Consider the following 20,220-nt stretch of genomic DNA (forward strand, 5'->3'; position numbering starts at 1 on the left):
TAAAAAAATAAAAAATAAGTGATTGTAAGCTGACAAGTTTCTTGCAATCTGCAAGGTGAACCAAGGGTTGCCTCACCTAAAAAAAGGAAAAAAGAAAAATAAAGTTTGCTATCAGTCATAAAATGCTTTAAATCAATTCATGAGTAAGCTGTAAAAGTAAGCTGTAAGAGTATGCTGTAAATCAATTCATGAACGTACATTTAGGGTATGAATACACTATTGGGAAAAGGACAAATAAATGTAATTTAAAAAACTACTGAAAAGAACATCATTGTCCTAAGTAAATATATTTGATGGATTCAAATTTTTAAAAAACGTATACTTTTTCCATGTGATTGAGTAGTGGTTAAGCATGAGAACTGTGAAATTAGACTTGCCTGGGTCCTAATCCTAATTCTCCCACTCACTGGTCACATGACCTTTGGCTAGTTACTTGATTATAACTAATTATAATTACTGATTTCTCGTCTGTCAATAGGAGAAAATAAAACTGCCTACCTACTGGATAGCTATGGCGATTAAATGAGATAATACATATAAAGCTAATACTCAGTACATAGTATGTATCTAGTAAGTTCTTATTATTATTTCCAAAGAATATCTTAAAAGTTAGTGGGACCAACCACTTCTATCATGAGTGCATGCATGTGTATGTGTGTTTGTGTGTGTGTGTGCGCACGCACACGCGTGTTAGAGGATATAAAATATATAGAGAGATGATTTTTGACCCAAAGTTTTATAGTATCCTATTCTTAAGTTCTTAGCACCACCACCCTCTCCTCTGGCACAAATTTAACTCTCATTTTAGGGTCAAGACCACATTTGATCACATTACGTCTTGGGCAACTGTCTCACAGGACATGTTCTAAGGGAAGTTTAATTCTCCCTGTCCAAGCATTTTTAATGGCATAGAGTCAAGGATTTCAAAACTGTTTCCAGAGGTGGGTTTTATCTTGCAGTTCTTAACTCAGAAAGTACTAATGGTTTCGACAGTGTTAACAGCTGAAACTTAAAACGACACTGTTTTCTGTTAGCTCAAGATCCTTCCCACAAAGCTCAGAAATGGTCTGGGGAGCAGATGTGCACAGAGTAGTCAGAATGTTGGTGGTTTTGGTTTAGAATTTAGATTTTACTTTCACTATTACTAGGCAAAATCAACTGACACCAAATACAAAACAATACAAAACAGGAATAGCAGGTTGTTCTTTAAAAGCAAGCCCAGCATTGAAAAATTAAGGCTTAAGCAGATACATGTACATATTTAATTTTAGTATAAACTTTTGTGAGCTAAAGGGTTCAGTTTCTAGAGCCTTCTATTTACTATAAGTTTTACTGAAAAGTCAGAACCAGTACAAGAAATAGAAACACTTTAAAACTTTTTCTTTCAACATTTAATACCAGGCTTTATGCTAGGTGTCAACATAGAGATGCATAAAGATACAGTAGTGAAGCAAAAATGTAAGGAGATAAGTGACAGCACACCAAGGTAAGTGTTGAGATAGAGGTTCAAAACTAAGTGCTGTGAGAGCACAAGGAAGGGAGAATTGCCTGGAGCCTGCAGAGCTTCACAGAGAACGCACCTTTTGAAATATGATTTCGAGGAATGATATATCCCACCTTGCATTTTCTTGTCGCTAACAACAAAACAATGTAATATAAATACCAATCCCATACAACTCACTCGAGGGGTTTCAGATATTTTTTCTCAGTCTCACTAGAAACTTAAAAAGTAAGTATTGATGTTTCAGGAGACAGGTTGGGAAATTGGAGTTCAAAGATTAAGAAGCTCAATCGCATAGCTAATGAGTACTGGACCCAGGATTTGAGCCCAGATTTGTATCATTCCAAATCACTTATTGTGGCCCTGCACTGCCCAGAAAGATTTACTTCTGTTCCCTATTGCCAGCTAGTTTGTGGAGTCTATGACTGGGAACTCGCTTTGGAAGCCTATCTAGAATGTCGAACTTCGGCCTAAACAATTGGATGTTAACTAAAAGGTCAAGATCACAGTGACTCTGTATACACAGTTCACCTGGCCCGCAGTACCCTCTCTTTTCTCTGAACTTCAACCACATTTAGTTTGAAATGGTTTATTGTGATTCGTATGCTTGCCAGGTTCCCTCTTCCATGCTCTATGAAGACCTTGAAGTCAGGGAATAAGCCTTATACTTCTTTGAGACCCTCAGGGTCCAACATTTACGCAAGTTAGCTGATTGCTGATTCTCTTTGGTGCTTTACAGAGGGCTTGTTAAGTGTGTATGTTGATTTGAGTTAGCTTGACTAAAGTGAGGTAACTAGACTTAAGGTTCACATGCTATAAAATAATTTTTCAAAAAGCGACCTAGGCAGTATAACACAGTGGTTTTCAGATCAGTGTCACTCATCCTTTAGTGTGTATGTAGATCAACTGACTACATGTAGAATTGTCCAATTCACCCTATTAGAAAACAGGCACAGAGTAGACAACTGTATTGCAATAAAGCAAGTGGAAGGGGAAAGTGGGGAGACTCAACTTGTGGGGTTCATACCCCGTTTCCAAATCTTGTTGCTGTTTCCAGTTCTGCTGTCAGGGCGATGAAGAGTAGTAAGAGTACATAACAGCTACCTTAACTGAGTACTTATAAAGTGCTTGGCACTATTCTCGCTGCTATAAGCATGTTATCTAAATCTCATAGTACCCTATAATACTATAGTTATATCATTGATGATGGGGGAAAAAAGTAGCAGTTACTTCCTTAAATTTATAAAGAGTAGGGATTTACTCCTAGTTCATCTGAGTCAAAAGTCTAGGGTTGAATGGTTCCTTGACACTGGGCAGCCAGGGAGCAGTCCAGCTATGTTTAAGCTTGAGGTCAAAGTGCCATTGGTACAAGAAGGACAGAGCGCACTCAGACTGGCAGAATAAGGCCCTCCACAGGTTTGTGCTCTTAGCACTTACCTCATTGTGGGTTTAACTATCTAATAGCTGGAGATGCCTCAGATAATACCTGGTGGCTTGCAAGGTACTCGAATTCTTTTAGTAAATTCCTAATGTCAGCCTCTGCCTTTTCCTTAGGAACACTCCAGGAATTTTTTCCATCTGCTGTCTAGGAGGAAGGCTCCACCCTAGATTTTCGTCTTGATTTAGGTTAATTAAGGCTAGTGTTAGACTTATCTTTTAAGGCCTAATAGGATTCAAGGTTGTCTCCCGGGATGGAAAGGTAACAAAGGTACTGGAATTGTAAAGGTGTAGAAGTTGCCAGAGGAGCAGGCAGAAAGCAATTTAAAAGCTCAAGAGAACAGCTTTTGGACAATTTTCATTTTGGCTTGGAAATAGAAATGGGGTAAAAAGAGATGCCTGCTTTCAGTAGAAGAACAAACCAACTAGTGAAAAAACGATTAGTTGCCATTAATTGCTCCATTCACGTACATCCATCCGTCTTTTCCTGACTGCCAAGACAGAGTAATAATTTAATTTTTGGTGCTCGTAGAATAGCTGATATTGATAAGACATCCCAGAAGAAGATTTCATATTACTCAGCAATCTTGTCTGTCCATTTTTTCACTGGGCATATTTTCCCATATAGATAGCTGTCAGCTATCAAGAAGGCAGTTTGCTTTTCAACCTGAAAATGGGTAGGAGAACGTTGAAAAGAAAAGCATGGTTCAGATCAATAAATGAGGCGAACCCCTCCCCCATACTCTTAAACAACAGGTGGTTTTTGAGGTGCACCATCAACTCCTTTCCGCACAGAATGAAACTGTAGGCGGTAGGCGGTGCATTCGATTTCAGCGTCCCTGGAACCCGCTGCTGAGAGATCTAGCAGCCTGGCTGTCTCGTAACATGGGAGTTCCTGCCGGAGAGGGGACTCGAGTGTCAAGGGGCTGATGGGCTTCACGGTCCAGGGAAATTGGCTTTTGCCTTCCTTCTTCATCATCTACGCCGATGCGTCCCACGACCCCTCCCACTCTTCTGTTTTCAGGCGGGGAGGGAGATAAGGAGGCGGGATTATCTCTACCGTGACCCCGGTCCTTCCCAGGAGTTCCCAGAAGGGCTATTTTTAGTGGTAGCTGTCCCCTCTATCTTACCCCGGGGAGGGAGGGCTGCGGTAGCCGAGGAGACGCTGCGCGCAGAGAAGCCTCGGGTTTTCCGCGCATTGTTCGGGATGGGGGGCGGGGGGAAGGTACTAGACCCAGCCGATTCCCCTCGGCAGAGCCGCCAGGTGGGCGGATCAGAGGCCGGAGGGGCCCCGCGGGGGAGCAGTGGAAGGCTTTTTTTCCACGTCCTGAAGGAAGTCCCCAGCGGGGGGGCGGCAACCCTCGCCGGCGGGTGCCCGGCCCGGGGTGGTCTCTACAGAGGAGGAAGTTCCCGGGCACAGCGGCCTGCGTCACAGCGGGGCTGGGACCGCGGGGTGGGCTGGCGGGCGCCGGTGGCGACCCCGGGGCCGGGCGCTGGGCGGCGCTGGCTGCCGCTGGCCCGGCTGCGCGCGGGGCGGCGCTGGAGGCGGCTCCGACCGCGCCGGGGAGGCGGAGGGGAGGAGGGCTGCGGGGCCCGGGCGTTAGCTGCGTCCCGGCTCGGAGCCCGCGAAGAGGACGAGGAGGAAGGCGCCGCCGTGGCCGCGGTTGCAGTGCCCCGGACGCAACAAGCCATGAGCAGCGGCCCTGGGGGCGACCCTGCTGTCGCTGGCAGCTTCTGAGCCGGATCGGGAGACAGATCTTGGTTCCCCAGCACCTTCCGCAGCCAGCACCCTCGCGTCTAGAGGTAAGGGCGGGGACCGCGGAGGGATGGAGAGGAGCGGCCCGCAGAGGACCGCGGGCTCGGTCCTCTAGGTGCGCTGGAGCCTGGACTCGCCCCGCCTCGCCTGCGTCCCTGCCTCCTCCCGGCTTTCGGGCGGGCGGAGTGTGGTCGCCTGCCCACCGTGTGATCGGTCCCTGGAGCCATATGCTGCTAGGGCTCAGGGACCCGCCAGTCCCTACCCCACCCACCCAAGCGTCCGGGCGCGGGTCCCCAGCCTGGCGCCAAGCTCAGCGCGGCCGCAGCAGGTTCTGCGGACTTGGGGGAGGGGGCGAGGATAAAATGGGGCCAGCGCCGGGGGCGGTCGTCGTTCTTTATTACCTTACACATCTCTGAGACCCCAGGGCCTGTCCCTTCTGGTCTGCTCTCCCCTTACTACCGCCGAGCTCCTGAAGTTAGCACTTTGGGGAGAGAGGAATTGAAGGTCTCGGAAGGGACCGAGAGCACGATGCCGCTTCCTTGCAGGACCCGAGGGGAGAAAGGGTTGAGCCGGATCGCGCGGGCCCCACAAGCCAGGTGAATAGGCCGGCGATTGAGGCCAGGACCGTTGCCTTGGACCCAAATCCAGGCTCGCCGGTCTTTCCCATTCCAGCGGGTCCCCAGCAAGGTGGTGGTTAAGGATGGAGTAAGCAACTCAGTAGCTTTAGGTTGTGCTCTGTAGACTCTTAATTCCTTTCTTTTCTCCCTCAGCCAGTTCTTCCCTCCCCCACCCTACGCCGGCCGGTGTACATCAGATTCCAGTTCCTTCAGAACACTGACACCTAGACCCCCGTCCCAGGTCGGATATTTTAGAGTGTTAGGGCCAAACTTCACTTGGTTTCAAATGCGTTTAAAGCATTTTAAACGCGCAGCAAACCAGTTAGGAAACACTTTCAAGTCCCCATCCTCGTTAAAGTAAAAAATAAGAATCAATCAGTCTTTGTAGGAGTGCTGGCATTAGGCAGAGGGAGGCTTGAATGACCCTATTTAACGCACCGTTACGCGGGAGGAATAGGTAAAAGACATGGCAGTCCTCTTTTAGTCACACACTTCTTACAAGCCCTCGGTAATGTACGAAATGCAGCCTTAAGCAACGGTCACATTTCCGGACAGGTATGTAGTAGTTTCCTAAGGCATACTTGAGGCTTCTTCATGTACAAGTCATTAAAAATGCCATTGAGACGAGAGAGGAGGAAAAGTGGTAACCTCCTTGGTAGGCTCAGCACTGCAAAATCGCCAGGGCCAATCAGTTTTATAGGTATATACATTCTCTTCCCTTATTTTTTAATGATTTGTGTAAGCCCAAAATGAAAGCGGAACTTCACAAATTTGCTCAGATTCATAAACCCTGCGTTGGATGTGTGGACGAAAATAACAGGTTAGATGTATACAACTATATGATGTTTGCATTTCTTGTGACTCGTTTAAGTAGAAAAAATCAAGGATGTAACCCCGATTTGCTTTACTTTGGAGTGATTAAACACTTTCTCTAGCTTAAGTTGTTTGTTTTTGAGGGGGAGATGGGGAGCAGCTTTGCAAGGATGGATATCTTTCATGTTTCACATCATAGATATTGAGCATAGATAGGGTCCACTAACCCAACAGTCTTATCAGTGATAGCATGTTTAATAATTTTCTTATTTGTAGAATTATCGAAGGCTTAATGGTACTAAATGTCATTTCTCAGATTGACTAAGCACTTTACTTGATGAAATGTTTTTAGATGGGAATGCTTTCAGTGAAAAAATGTTTAAGGACTGTAGGAGAAAAGAATGACTAATTTTCCACTTACGTGAGGTTTATCTTTTTAAAAAAAAGTTAGCAATATTTTTAACTTATAAGATACCCAGTTTTTACCCAATTGTTGTTATGACTTTTTAATAGTCTGTAATATTTAGAGTCACCAATAACGTTATAATAAGTTTTAAAAGAATGGAGTGGAAATGTATATGTTTTGCCAAGCATCATGCTAATGATTTAATATGGTACATTACTGTAATATAGTCTACCTACTCTAGGAACCTGACACACATTATCTCAGAATCTTACAACAAACCCGGAAGGTAGTTGATGCCATCCACATTTCACAGAAGAGAGGCTCAGAGTTTGTGACTTGCCCAAGACCATTCGGCTAAATTAATGCCTGAATGAGGCCAAGCCTTTTTAGCTTTAATAATGTACTTTTTCATTATTCAAAGCTTCCTCTTTGTTTTTCCTACATAAATTTGTTAACTACCATTATTTCTGTTTGCAAAACTGAGGTCAAGGAAGTAAAGTCACCTGTTCAGGGTTTTTCATGTAATTAGTATATAGCAGAATTCAGATTTGGAATCAGGGCCATCTGTTCCCCCAAACCCTTATTCTTGCCACTGATTTCTATTAAATGACTGATTAAAGCTTAACCTAATGGACATGTCACTTATGCTCGTCAGCTGTTCTCATGATGATGATGGTCTCGTGGGCTACATTACACCCCCAAAGACTTTCTACCCTGGAGTGTTGGCTGGAAGCATATTGCAAAGAGGGTGACATTACTATGGAGGTATCCTTGAATCTACTTAATTTATTTTAAAATATAAATCATTCTAGATTGGCATAGGGTAAAGGACATGACCTCAAGATAGGAAAGGCTGGTATCAAATTCTGGCTCTACTGAACAGTAGAAGTGCTAGCTAATTCACATTACCGATTTCTCTGAGCCCCATTTTCCTCATATGTAATGGGGTTCATAAAGCCTCCCTGGCTGGATCATCATTAGGATTAAGTGTAACAATACATACAAAGGGCAGGTCCTATCACCTAGTAGGTTCTTAGTAGATAGGAAGGATTAACACCCTTGTATTCTAGCACTGATTGAAATTTCTACTCTATTTCACTTTCTGTATATTTTATGTGCATGTAGTAATTAGTGTTATCAGTGAGTCACTCTTTATATGGTTGTACAAAGGTCTAATCTGGTTTTTAGCATCTTTAACTTTTGAATCTCATCCTTTTTTTGTAGTCCTGACTTAGAAACATTTACTCACCTTACACAGTTTTTCTTTTGTTCCACTCTGCACATTTTTTAGAACTTTACTAGCCATGTTTTAATTGGTTGGATTTGTATTTTTTGGCAAAAACATTTTCCTGTTTTCTTGATTTCTCAGTCTTGCTTATCACTCAGGGAAGGCACCATGAACAACCCAGTACCTCCCCACCACATACCTCACCCTTAACCTCTACCAGCTGAAATTCTGCATCTCCTTTAAGGCTCAGCCTAAATGTTACATCCTTTCTGAGCTTACGTACCTTCCATTTTAAATCTTTTGTCTACTCACTTACAATTCAGATTACATGTACCCCTAGTGCTTAAAAATTATTTAAAAAATTTTTTTAGTTATTTTCCCAAGTAATACCCTATGAAAGACTATAAACTCTTCGAGGAAAGGTACATTTTTCTATTTCTTTATAATTTTGCTTTGTATAAAACATAGACGGTTTCTATTTCCTGAATGAAAGATGAGTCAGGTATTCTGTGAGAAAGCCTTACAGTAATTAGGAGAGACACCTAAATTATTTGTCTTTGTTACATGATTGTTAGTGGCACCTTCCTCTATATTTTGAGACTTGTTCGTCCAAGCCTCCTACACAGATTTAACTGAAATTACATTTACTGAAAAGCCACAGTCTTAAAGCCATGGCCATTAGTTGTCCTGGAAGATAGCGATGTTTCATTAATAAATTGCTCCTATGGTGGTATAATAACCTCATTAGTTTCAGGTATATTGAACACGTTAACAGTGTTTGAGTAGTTTGGCATTTCGATTGAGTAACAGTCCAGATGGATTTCTTTAATTAGGAATAGGATTTACCTAAGGGAGAGGAATACCTACCTTAGAAGACTGAGATAATAAGCAAGGAGGATTTCAAACCCCTTTGGTTGAAAACAGGACTAATTGTGGCATAGTATGGAGGCTCCTACCAGAAGTGATCTTAAAGAGAGAATTAGCACAGAGAAAAGACCCAGACAGTCTCACCACAAATATGAGGTGGAAAATACAAAAAGGAAGAGGTAAAAGAAATGAAGCATGACTATAATACTTTATGACTGAGGCCTGCTAGATATTGCTCATTCCTGGACTGTAGAAACAGGAAAGAGACTGTGGGGTCAAGATGGGCAAGAGAAACCAGTGTAGTATTGGACATCTAGCACACCACTCTACTCGCATTTGCTCCCAGGGCTGGCACAGAAAGGCAAGAGGGTTTTCGCAGAGCTTTGCTTAAAGTAGATAGTGTGGCAGGAATATATTGAAAATTTTCTAATTATTAAAGGTAGAGAATGACAACTCTTTTCCAATATCAGACATAAAACAAAAAAATAACCCAGGCTATCTACATAGAAGTATAACACACTATCACAACTTCAAGGAGTGAATTTAGGATCATTTTCTGGTGTTGCATAGGAGTCCTTTTAAAATATGGTTCTGTGGTTATGGTGTATCTAACTATGAATGGCAGTTGATAGAGAAACAGTAATTTGGCTTCAGAAAATGAAGAGAGTTCAGAAAAGGGAGAACTGGCAAAAGTGAAAAATCAATTTTACGTAAAATTGTTTTAAAGCTCAGAGAAGTAACAAAGTGTTCCAGATGACTGAGTGTTTTGAGTCAAAGAATCCAGGAGAACTATATGTTCTTCAAAAGAACACTTTAAGGACTCAGAAGAACCAAAGATATTCCCCTACTAGAGAAGGGTAGGAAGGCAGAGCAGAGTTCCTTTGGCTAAACCAAAAAACTGCCCAAGGGCTTGAAACACTGGAGAGAATGTAATGGAGCTCATAGAGAAGTGTTTCTCAACCTTTCTTTCATTAATACCCTCCCTCTCCAAGACTTTTTTAGATAAATCATAATATCACAGATACACTGGATATCTTTTATATACTGTGGCTTTTTAGTGGGCTACACACCACTATTTAAGATTTTTTTACCCTATCCCCAAGAACCAGTTTTTGTCGGGGACAAGATTGCCATCCTGTTGAGAACACATGATGTATGTAGCATGATTCTATATTATGTCCGAAACTCAAAAAAGAGCCACAAAAGACGTAAAGAATAGTCAATATGTACATATGTTTGTATGAATGTATATGTATCTTAATTAAATTCTCTAGAATTAGATTGTTGCTTTTTATTTGCCTTTATACTTTATTGACTCTTAAACTGAAATACATATATAAAAAAAATATAAGGCTTCTAGTTGTCTCAATTACACCTTGGCAAAATTATTGAATTCATAAAGTTATCTACCTGCATTCATATATTTCCAGGATGGGAAGCTCTCCCCAAACTTTAAATCAATATCCCTTATTTACTTCTGTTATGCTGGAAAGGCTCTGATAATAGCTATTTGTTTTTGCTGCTGGTAATTATATACAAGTATAAATTAGTTTGTCCTTATTAGAGCATTCATATTTTAAGCCATTTATTTATAATTATGAAACACTATGTTCCCTATCGAAGAGATTTCAGCTCATAACAAGTGGATATTTGGGGAGGGTGGGGCTTCTGAAGTCATACTTAGCTTTTTTATGTGTGGTTCCGTGTTTCGGTTCCCTAGGGAGCATAAGCCTAGGCTTCTGATGTCTAATCTTGGGAGCTGTAAGGGTTAGAGGAGTTTGGCTTCTTTATACATTGGCTTCTTTCAGCATTTAGAGCCTGTTTGTCCTTGCTTGCTCCCTTCCCCTCAAACACCTCATCTTCTCCTCCAGCTTTTACTTTAACCATATTGCTTTTTTCCCCTTTCCTTTATCCTCAAACCTTTAGAAATATCTTTGTTTTTCAGCATCCTTTCTCTCTGTTTGATTTTTGGAGTGGCACTGAACCTTCCATTAGGGCAGAGGCCATATAGGCCATGTCTGTCCTGTTCACTTCTGTATCCACAGCACCTGCACAGTGCCTGGGACATAGCTATTCAAGAAATAGTGGTGGAACAAATGTTAATGATATATTTTACAGTAACATTCCTAACCTACTATCTTGGATTGTATCCAGTTCTCTTTTAATTATTTTAAATTTTGGTATTAAAACTTTATCGTGTTCTTAGAAATTATCCTTAATGGAGTCATTAAATACACACACAAAAATATTTGTATATGTAATTGGAAATTAGGAGCAAGTATTATATAAAATATGAAGTCAAGACATCAAAATAAATCTTAAAGACAAAGATTTACTAATTAAATCCTTATTTGGTCCCCAAATAAGCTAAATATATGAAAACTTATGGGTCCTGTGAGTTCTCCCTGTGTATCTGAAGAACTTGTCAAATCAATGAAAAGTACTAACTAGTCTTTCTCAAATATCTTAGCGATTTATGAGAATTAGAAACAGGTTCAAATATCCTTTTTTAATGGGAAAGATGTAGGTCATAAATCTCACTTCTGGAAAAATACTATAGAAAATTGTTTAGCTGATAACACCTTGATTTTTAAAAATAACTATGGGAATAGCTTCATTAGGAAAACACCGACAAGGCTCATTTGTATCACCTCCCTTAACATTAGCAAGGTTGAGAATAATGTTCTCATCAGCAAACAAGAAATACTGCCCTGCAGACAACTTTCTAGTTATTGCAGTTTCTGGTTCCCTATAACCAGAAAGTAGTTAAAATTGAGGAGCTAGCAGTTGAAGGTGTGTCTAGAGCTTGAATCTGAGTTGAGTGTTGAAACACTTTATCAAAGGATCTGGGTGGCATAATAGAAGACATGTATCTGTTAAGTGGCTATACATTCACATGTATCTGTGGTAGATAAAGCAGCACAGTGTTGAAGCAAGGATTGGAAATGAACTTGGCGAAATGAAATGAAATGAAAAATAAAGAAATGAAATAGAAATAAGCAATGAAATTCAATTAAGGGAAGTATAGGGTCATACCTTGAAGAAAAACAAATCGACTAACCATACGAGTACACTAAATTTTTGTTTTGTTATGTTCATTATTATATCACTAGTATTTAGAACACTATCTAATATGTAGCAAGGGATCAGTAAATATCTGTTGAATGAATGAATGAAGGGCAAGACAGAAAGGCAAACTATATGCCAATAGGACAAAAGTAAAATTATTCCTAAGGTGATGGTGATGGATAATTAGTAGACTGAATAGACTGCTAGAAAAAACTTTTTTGGACAAATCATTTCTAAACATATGTTAAATTTTTATTTCAGTCTTACATATTAAAAGAAAAGTTTCTGGTAAGTCAGTTCAAAAATTCATTCTTTCCAGGGACATTTTATAAGAATAGTGTGTGGTTAGATATTGTTAAATGAGATTTAAAAATGTGGATTCAAGGTCACTAACAGTTGACAGCTGACTGTTTAGCTGGCTTCCATGGACAAGTCTTATCCCATTCAATATTATACAAGAGGCCAGCCAGTACAATAAGGATGAAAAAAAAAAAGTAAAGACATAAATATTGGAAAGGAAGAAGTAAAAATATCTCTTACAAACTTTGTGTTTAGAAATTAGGGTTCCACGTCCTAAAGACAGTGAAGAAGGCTGACAGGACAAAAATTGATTCATTTGAAATATAGTTTTGGAGGAGAACACAGCAGATACCCTGGACTACCAGAAAGAGGAACAAGTGGGTCCCAGAACAAATTAAGCCTGAAACATTGCTAGAGGCAAAAATGACAAAACCGAAGATGTCCTACTTTGGGCACATCATGAGAAGGAAGGGTTCTTTGGAAGACAGTAGTGCTGGGAAAAATAGAAGGCAGCAGAAAAACAGGAGGACTAAACCTGAGATGGATTGACTCCATAACAGAAAGTATAGGCATCAGTCTACAGGAGCTGAGCAGGGCTTTTGAGGACAGGACATTGTGGACATCACTCATTGAAAGTGTCGCCAGGAGTTGGGGCCGACTCAACGGCACATAACACAGCACATCCTAAGGAATCTACAAAGCAATGACTAAAAAATGAGTGCCACGCTAATCTATAACTGACATGCAGCTATTTAAAATTAACAGACAAGTAAGTAAATCTGCTTAAGTCAGCCCTTGTACATGAAAGTAAAGATGATTTTACTTATCCTGAAAGGGTATCTAATAATATAATCACATTATTAACATTTTACCTCTTAACTTTTTTTTTAACTTGATAGCTTTCCCTATAAATATGATTTCAGTAAACAGAATAGCCTACTGTTGGCCTAATTAAGGAATTAGGAGCAAATCAATTAAAACTAATTATTTCTAGCATCCCTTTTACTGTGAGTGCCACATCCTGCATTGTAGGAGAGGTAGCAGACCTTTGTGCTACTTTGAGGCTGTCTGGTATGTGTCAAACATGTTTTGAATATAAAAAATGCTTTTTTTATTGCTTCAGATTTGGAACATAATCTTAAAGCCACATTTTAAAATGTTGTCAGATAAGAATAGAGATGCCCAGTGATAAGAGAAAGTCATATTTGTGGCTGTCTTATTAACCAGTAACAACTAAATCAGAAGGTGCACTAGAAATCTCAGAATTTTAATTTTTAGAAGCCAGGAATCTTATTCTGTTTTTTGCTTTCAGTTATTTATAATTTTGAAATATCAAAAAGCAGCACAAAAGCTATTTGAAAGCTATTTGCCTCTTCTGAAAGGATATATGAGGGTTGGGTGAGGAAAAATTAACTTGTCATTTAAGTAGAACATATGATAAGTAAATAATTTTATAGCCTCATATTGAGGAAAGGCCATCTCAAAAATAATCTTTCTGAGTTATCAATTATGTATTATATTAAACTACTTTAAAATGTAATTTTATTTCGATATGTTACTTACATAAATCATATAAGCTAAACAATGGCAGATGACAGTATTTAGTGTTAAACTTTAGTTTTTAAGATAAAATTAATTTTATAAGGCATGTTGTAAGACAGTGATTATAGTCTTATTTGAATGTTATGAAGAATAAATTATGCTTATGTATAGATGTAATATATAGGTTAAAACTACTATGTGATACTATTTTACCAAAGATTATTCATTAATTACTTAATTTTAATATTCGTCCCAGGTCTTAAAATTAATTTTCTTGAGTCACAATTTACATTGCTACTTAAAAATATCACTGTTCATATTAAAAACTAATCAGAGAAATATGACATTCCATGGTTTCACATTACTGCAGCAGTGCCTGAAATTTATAACAACCATTAAAGAAACAGGCTAGTTATAACTATAATTCAGTGTTGTTGAACATATCTACAAAGACTTAAATTTTTAGCGTAAATAAAGATCTGACTTATGAGAAATAAAAGGAATTTAGTAATTTCCAATTATATAGGCATCCTATCAGAGAATAGATTAGTCATGCATGAACTAATATACATTTTAACAGCTTTATTGAGATATAATTTACATACTCTATAACACTGATTTATTTAAAGTATACAATAAAGTATACAAAGTATACTTTAGTACGTTTACAGAATTGTGCAGCCATTACCATAATCCAATTTTGAAACATTTTCATTGCCCTGAAAAGAAGCCTGTGCCCCTTTAGCTATCAGTACCCACTGTGTCCCCCACTTCTCCCAAGCTGTAGGCAGCCATGAGTCTATCTATAGATTTGCCTATTCTGGACATTTCATGTAAATGGTATCATATGATATGTGGTCTTTCGTAACTGGCTTTTTTTATTAGCACATATTCAAGGTTCATCCATGTTACAGCATGTATCAATATGCCATTCCTTTTCACTGCCAGATAATACTCCTTTGTATGGATGGATACACCATATTTTCATTATCTAGTCATCAGCTGGTAGACACTTAGGTTATTTCCACTTCGGGACTATGAGGAATAATGCTCCTATGAACATTCATATATAAGTTTTTGTGTGGACATGTTTTCATGTCTCTGAGGTGTAAAAGTGGAATTGCTGGGTCATATAGTATCCCTGTGTTAACCATTTTTGTAAATGAGGTATAATTTTTGCATCATCTCCTATACTAGTATAAAGTCAAGGCTAAGACATTTAATGTCTTTGTAATAAAATTTAGCAAAATAGTTTAATTTTTCCAAGTAGCATCATTATCAGGAATGTTAATTGAACATTGAATTTTATATAACTTAATTATAATTTGCAAAGTACTATTAAAGCAATATTGAATCTCTTTGGGTTAAAAGTTCTGGTTGAGAAGTATAGAAAGGGCTGCTAAAGGCTTAACAAATAGCGATTTGCCTATTTTTTGGTTCCTTATCCTTAGCGACCTGGATACCACCCATTAACTCCAAACTTTTGTGCATTTTTTTTTCTCTTTTTGTTGTGGGGCAATGGGGTGGGAGATATTTTTTATATTCCGTTATTTGAGATATATATAAGTATTTATTAGCTTCTGCTTGGAATATGTGAACTTCATTCATTTGAGGCTTCAGAGCTTTCTTAATTTACCTTTGGAAAGAGGTAAAAGCACTTTTAAATGTAAAACATCTTGTATTGGCTAACATTCCTTCACTACTGTCTTGCCTGAGATGGTGATGGAGGGTACTATCTTGATAAATTGTGGATTCTATCTGTTTTGGTCTTCTTAGAACTATTCTTTTAATTGACTGTCAGACGAAGACCTGGAAGAAATTTCCCTTCATTTTTCTCTTCACATCCTTATGAAATCACCCGGGCAGATTTCCCCTTATTTTTTTCATTTCAAAGTGAATCTCTTTGTTTAAGATGTTCTCCTAGCACACAAAGGATCAACTCCTGTGACCACTTAACCTTTATTCTTAGAGGTGTTCTAAGCAAATGGGAAGCTATAGGTTTAGCAGGTACCCAAAGAACTCACAACAAAAACAACACTATGAAAAACCACTTCCAGACACAGGCAAATAGAACCTATTTGAACCAATCTGAACCAATTCCTACATATAATTTTAGTTATTAGACAAATACAAATGCATATATATGTGTGTGTATATATGTATACATGCACACACACACACACACACACATATATACACACAAACACTGCAGTCAAGACACAAAAACAAGACTTCTGTGAATTTTGTAAAAGGATAAATTTCAGAAAGTTAAAATGACTCTTCAAGAAACAGAGTGAACAAGTGAAAGATTTATTCAACTCCTTAATGAAGAAGCTGGCAGAATGGCAAAGTAGGTTCAAAGAGCATTCAGGAATTATTTGAAAAAGTAATGTTAGAATAACATTGCTAGATAAGATACAAAACTAGATAATGTCTTTCAGGGCAATAAAAAACATGTTTTGAGTTTTCTTATCTACTGGACAAAAAGATACAAGTCTGGAATTTAATCAGTAGAATTAGCATCAAAGAAAGTATATTGCTCTGAATTAGCCTTGCATGGGGCCAGTTAACCAGTTCTTCAGTATTATACTGATAGGATGTTTTGGCCTCCTTTTGCCTCATTTCCAAGTTTAGGATTTTTTTTCTTAACAATGCATACTTGCCCATCTTAAACTTTTCTTTTAAGGGCTTTGATTGGTTTCTTAATAATTTAACAGACATTTAGCCATGGAATGTGTCAGGTGCAAAACACTGGCCCAGGAAGTTCTCAAACTTAAGACGTAGGCCAGAAACTTTGGGTTCTGCACTTGACTTCCCATGACTTGTCACTCAGTTATCAAAATACTTCTGTAATCTTATCCTGGGGTGGAGTTCTGTTTTAACTTCAACTCCAAATTCAATCAATTCTTAGGACCCAAACTGTTCTCCATACCCTGAACTTAGATGGTAGGTCATCTTAAGCCCAGCAGAGTGAGAGTCCTTTTAGATGATCATTAGACTTTGACATTCAAATACTCAAATAGTCATAGATCAGCAAAAACTCCAAGGCTCAGAGGATTCAGGATCGTGCAGCAAGTAAATTAAGTCATGCTGTTTAATTTTTTTAAAATTTAAGGCTCGAAAGAAACACAAAGGATCTCTATAGCATAAATGCCATCAAGTTCCTTGATCCAGAGGCTGCCAACTGCTCTGTTCCTTTTGAATTGAGCAACTCTGCATCTGACCTCTAAGAACCATTATGAGAATTGGCAAACTGTGGCCCTGGTGGTTTAGGTCTGCAACCTCAATTTGTATGGCCTACTTGCTGAGATGGTTTTTTACATTTTTGAAGCATTGTTTAAATTTGTTAAAAAGAATATGCAACATGGACTGGATGCGACCTGTAAATATCTTCAATATTTACTATCTCTCCCTCTGTAGAACAAGTTTACTGATCCCTACATTAAAAAAAAAAAAAAAAGACAACTTTGTTGTTAGCATGTATCAAAGTTTTATAATGAGTTTCCTGTAAAGGAAAAGTTCTCTAGTAGGCTAGTACAAAGATTTGCTCCTGGTAGGGTCATTTTCGAGGAAAAGAGAATGGTTACAAAAGCACTAGATTCCATATCAAAAAATATATATATATATTTGGTTAAAGACCACTAAACTCTTGATTGACAGCTGGTCAACTGCATGGGTAGTAACTAATTTCCCAGAGTTTCTTAATGTTATTAAAGTTCACGAGAATCAATTACTTAAATGTTTTATCAGGAACACTAATTTCTTTCCGCGTGGAGGGTGCAAGTTATATCGTACAAACGAATTTGGGAAAATTTTTTATAAGGCAGTGTGCTAGTATATTTTTAAAGCATTCACTGGGATGCAGTAAAAGAAAAGCAGACCCTAGGGATCTTTCGATGCTATACTAACTCATACAGTTTAATTTAAGACTGCATAAGCTAATAGGAAGATAAAATCTTGGAAGAGAGAAGACCATCACAAAGAGGATCAGAGCATTGAAAAACTGAATCTGTGTGAAACAAATGAAAAGAGTAGTTTTAGCTAAGATGAAGACGTGGAGAAATTTAATAATTCTAGAGGTATGAGGGGCTCTCCAAGTAAAAATGAAGAGTGAGTGTATATCTCTTCTGAAGAGAGATCGAAGTTTAACCTACCTTTATAAGGGTTGAAAAAGAAAAATTTTCTGACATCAAGTTATCAGCCTTTCCACAAATTTTCATAGAGGCTGAGTCTTTGGGAGATTTCACGACTAGATTAGAGTTGGGCCTCTCTGCAGTAGATGAGTATGGTCTTGCCTGAATGTTTAGTAGGATAACCCCTTGTGATCAGCCATGTGTTTTTAGTGCAAGACCATACGTGGTGCAGAGCACACTAGATCTGCTGTCCTTTGAGAGATTACAGACCAGCCACTGTCCCTGAGGACTTTCTCCCTGAGAGAGTGCACAGGGTAAACAAATACACATGAGGCAACGATATGGAGGAGAACAAGGAAAATATCTAGAAAGAGAAATAATTAAAAATACATCTTATAAAGCAAAGAGTGGAGGGAACCATCCATATCTCAGGAAAGTGAGATCCAAGCAGAGGGAACAGCAAAAAGAATAGAGGGCACTGAGAGGAGGAGAGGAGTAGTTATTAAGAGAGGGTGTTGTAGGCTCAAAGTGCCTTGTCCATCTCTATTCTGAGTGAGAACAGGAGCTATTAGAGAGTTTTGAATTTTCAAAGGATCACAGAAGCTGCAGTGTAGAGAAGCCATTAGCCAACTTTTTGGCCTCAGGACCTTTTCATTCTTAAAAAATTATTGAAGATCCCCAAAGTGTTTTGTGTGAGGTACTTTTAGGCATTTTCCACAAATAGTATATAGAAAGGAGCATACAGGAAATGGGATTTTTCAGAATCTAGGAGCTTCCCTGGAGAGAAGCTTCGCTAATATTTTCTTAATTAAATAATAAGATGATCATTTACTGCCAGGTCCTTTTTCAACTGTGTAATTTAAAGAGGTTGGTACAGAGCTAGATTTCAAACCTAGGTCTTTCTGGCTGTAAAATTTGGATTGTAACCACCATATTATGTTGAACAAAATGGTGAGTAGAGGTGACTTAATTTTATTTTTATTTTTTAGATTAATGGGGCTGCCTATGACTAAACTTAGAGTTCTGGGAATCCAGATGTTAAATGGGGTAATATATACATATAAGGTAATACCAGGAGTATTTTTATCAGCTTTACTGTTGGCATATACTATTTTGGACTAAGGACTTCATATTGCCCTGAATGTACAAAACAACTGTAATCACTTCATAGAGAAGAAAAATTTACACAAACTACCTTTGAATTTTTTATTGAAATGCAATTAATATCATGTCCGTGCCTTAAGTAGGAGCATATCTCATCGTTATGAGTGGTCCATGTGATAGTGGGTTCAGTAAGCAGTGGCCACGTGGGTTAGAAGAAAGATGACAGTATGTTTCTGCAGAATTTTCTAGGAACCTATTCTTCAGTAGAAGTGAAAAAACATTTTATACCCAAACCGGAGCTGTACACATAGGACCGTATCACGTTAGAATATTTAATACACAGAAACAAGAATGTTTTAGGTGAGGCAATAAGGTACGTTATTAGTGTGAAGCAGATATATTTATAGAGAATCTCAGGAATGTTAGTATATGGCTAAAAGCATCTTTACATTTACTCATCTTAATTGAGATTTTTCTTTTATTCGAAATATACCATGCTTTCAAAAAGCCCTCTTGTGCCACCTAAAATAAGAGCAGAATAGGTCCCTTATATGAGGAAACCACAGATCTTGAAAACAGTGGTGTTCCTTGATGTTTTTTGGCCACACTCTGTTTGGTTTAACTAACATTTCTGGTAATGGAATTGCTTGAGTCTCAGAATTAGTTTGCTTAGAATTTCAGTGTTTCTGCCAGACCTCTTCCTGTTGACATATTCAAACTGAATCAAAATTATTTGCGTGACATCATAAGCAGTGTAAGTATAGCATTTGAAAACAGTCTAAGGCTCTGATATATTAATTGATCTATTTGGGTGTGTTTGCTTGGAAACCTGGAATGAAACCTGGTTAAAAATATATATGTTTTTGGAATATAATCTGAAAGTGAGTTAGAAAAATATTAAACTGCATAACATTTTAAAACAGTCATTTCCCATCTCTCACCCTCTCATACTTTAAGGCATTTATTTAATGGAATTGGGGAAGGTAGCAGAAAAACAATATTTTAAAAATAGACAGCAATGTCCTCATTTTTAGAAAGATTATACCTAAGCACCATCATTATTTTTATATTGGAATCACCTGTGAACAAGATTAAAGAAACTCATCTTTCTAAAACTAAGCAGTGGGTATAAAAATTGAACCTGTGTATCTTTCATCAAGTGATAAACTATAAAATGTTTATTAAAAATATGAATGTACAGTAGGCTGAAAATGGGCGCTTTTCCAACAGGAAAATAGACTCTCTGTACCGCGCTTAATTGTTGAATGAGGTAGATTTTACCCTTTAATTTCTTTAAAGCAATTAACTGCTTGACCAAGAGACTGAAGAGCTGAGAGATTTAAAGCCAAAGAGATAGGAGGCACTGCCAATGGAAAAGCAAACAGAAACTTAAAAGAAAACAGCTCTGAGTATATATCACACTGAATATAATATAAATTTAAACGCC

At 38.4% G+C, this 20,220-nt stretch overlaps 1 protein-coding gene across 1 annotated transcript in view; it reads left to right on the forward strand.

Moving 5' to 3' along the window:
• Positions 1-4,493: 4,493 nt before the first annotated feature.
• Positions 4,494-20,220, forward strand: part of LRRC8C (leucine rich repeat containing 8 VRAC subunit C) — a 67,863-nt gene continuing 52,136 nt past the window's right edge. Inside the window, exon 1 of the mRNA XM_039838784.1 lies at positions 4,494-4,741. The gene's annotated coding sequence lies outside the window, so the exon portion shown is untranslated. The remainder of the gene's footprint in view (positions 4,742-20,220) is intronic.

Source organism: Pteropus medius, unplaced genomic scaffold, assembly GCF_902729225.1.
Source record: "Pteropus medius unplaced genomic scaffold, Ma_sr-lr_union100, whole genome shotgun sequence".
Lineage (NCBI taxonomy): Eukaryota > Metazoa > Chordata > Mammalia > Chiroptera > Pteropodidae > Pteropus > Pteropus medius.